We start from the raw sequence: 2,281 nt of genomic DNA, 5'->3' as shown, positions 1-2,281 counted from the left end.
CGGGGGGGTGTGCGGCGCACCATCGGCTGCCTGTGGCGTCCCACGTGTGGGGGTGTGTGCGGCGCACCATCGGCGTCCCACGTGCGGGGAGGTGTGCAGCGCACCATAGGCTGCCTGTGGCGTCCCACGTGCGGGGTGGTGTGCGCACCATCGGCGTCCCGCGTGCGGGGGGTGGGCGGCGCACCATCAGCTGCATGCAGCATCCCGCGTGCGGGGGAGGGGGTGCGGCACACCATCAGCTGTGTGCGGCACAGGCTGCGGGCTGGTGGCTGCTCAGCTCCCAGCAGTGGCTGCATTGCAGGGTGCTCAGTGCATGCGGTTTGCGGTGCACGAGGACCCTGTGGGTGAACGGTGCCCCTGTCACTGCCGTGACCGGATGCACAGTCAGTGCCCGGCTTGGGGCTTGTTTGGGCCACCTTGCTGGCTGCTGCTGAGCCCGGCCAGGCTCAGCCTCACATCCCCTCTTCTCCCTCCCCAGGATCTACAGCGACCTCTCCAACTGCACCGTGCTGATGGCCGAGGCTCTGTCCTGCCCCTGGCCCAGCCCTGCTCTAGACTCCTTCTTCCTGCAGATCCACATGGAGTATTTCACCAACTGCACCGTGCCTGCCAGCTCCCAGCCCAGCCAGCCACCTCTGGGGCCCATCCTAGCCATGGCCGCCGTGCCTGCCTGCCTGACCCCTCTCGTGGTTGCTCTCACGCTCCGCAAGGCCAGGGAGGCTGAGCCAAAGCCAGACCGGCCCCTCCCTGCGGCACCATCTGTGCTCAGCAGACAAAGGGCTTCTTCTCGCACGGTGCTGGGCATCAACTGGAAAGGGAGAGAGAGTGTCTAGTGTTTGGGGGGGGGGGGGGGTGCGGGGGGGCAGGACTCCGGGGTTCGATCCCTGGAGCGGGGAGGGGAGTGGGGTCTAGTGGTTAGAGTGTGGTGGGGCTGGGAGCCAGGACTCCTGGGTTCTATCCCTGGATCGGGGAGGGGAGTGGGGTCTAGTGTTTGCGGGGGTGCTGGGAGCCAGGACTCGTGGGTTCTATCCCTGGATCGGGGAGGGGAGTGGGGTCTAGTGGTTAGAGTGGGGTGGGGCTGGGAGCCAGGACTCCTGGGTTGTGTCCCAGGACTGGGAGGGGGGGGGGGGGTCTAGTGGTTAGAGTGGGGGGGGGGGCTGGGAGCCAGGACTCCTGGGTTCTATCCCAGCTCTGGGAGGGGAATGGGGACTAGTGGTTAGAGTAGGGGGGCTGGGAGTTCTGTTCCCAGCTCTGCCCTGGACTCCCTGAGCCCCTCCCCTCGCTGTAACAGGGGCAAGCAATGCTGCCCGGCCCAGGGGGTGGCTGGGCTGGGGAGGGGAAGTACTCAGGGCCCGGCGGGGGGACAGTGGGAATGGTGGTTGCTTTCCAGGCCCAGGGGTAATTAGAGGAGCTGAACCCAGACCCCTGCAGCCTTGGCCTGTCCAGAGCACTCAGCCAGTGTGGACACACCTGGAGCAGGTCCCAAGTTCAGTGGAGCAGCGATCGCAGGCTCTGCCCCACTCCCACAAGCTGGCGTCTCCTCAGCAGCCTCCAGGCCCTGCTACAGCCGTCTGCGTGCCCTGCCCGGACTCGAATCCCCCGGGGCAGGAGCCAGGAGAACAGGCTTTGGCTGGCAGAATGTGGGGGAGAGAGCGTGAGCTCCGGAGGAGAATCACATGAGCAAGTGACAGCATGGCCCTGTCTAAACTCCAGCACTACAGCTGACATCAGTGGGTGTTTCCTTGGCAGGGAAGCGATCCGCCGAACTCCAGCCTCGGCTCCAGACAACAAAGAACAGGATCCAGGGGCTCTAACCCCGAATCCACCCCGGGCAGCTTCATGCGCTGGGGCGTTATCCGTTCCAGATGTGGCTGCTTTCCAGTGAACGGCTGGGAGCTTCCTGGAACGAGCTCCGATGGTGCAGCCCAGCACTAATTGGCCAGTGACTCAAGGACATTTCCAATGAAAGCCTAATGCACAGAGTGATAGGATCTTCCTAACCGCGAGCCTTTTGCCCTGTGATTTACACACAGTATGGGAGTTCCAGAGACTGACTTTTAAAGGGGAAACGTTGGAATCAAATGCTGTCTTAGGCCACAAGTGACATGAGTTTGGCTGGTCTCAGCCTGATCCCTGCAGGAATGCATCACAGACCTACCGCACCGTGGGGTGTCATTCTGAAGTGTTCACTTCTGCTTGGGGGTGCCCAGGGCTGGGCTAGCAGGGGGGCTTCAGGTTGGGAGTGAGGGGCACTGGCAGAGCTGTGGGGAGCCCAGGGCTG

This window comes from Terrapene carolina, unplaced genomic scaffold, assembly GCF_002925995.2.
Source record: "Terrapene carolina triunguis isolate 2854851 unplaced genomic scaffold, T_m_triunguis-2.0 Scaffold193, whole genome shotgun sequence".
Taxonomy (NCBI): domain Eukaryota; kingdom Metazoa; phylum Chordata; order Testudines; family Emydidae; genus Terrapene; species Terrapene triunguis.
This window is presented reverse-complemented; position numbering follows the sequence as displayed.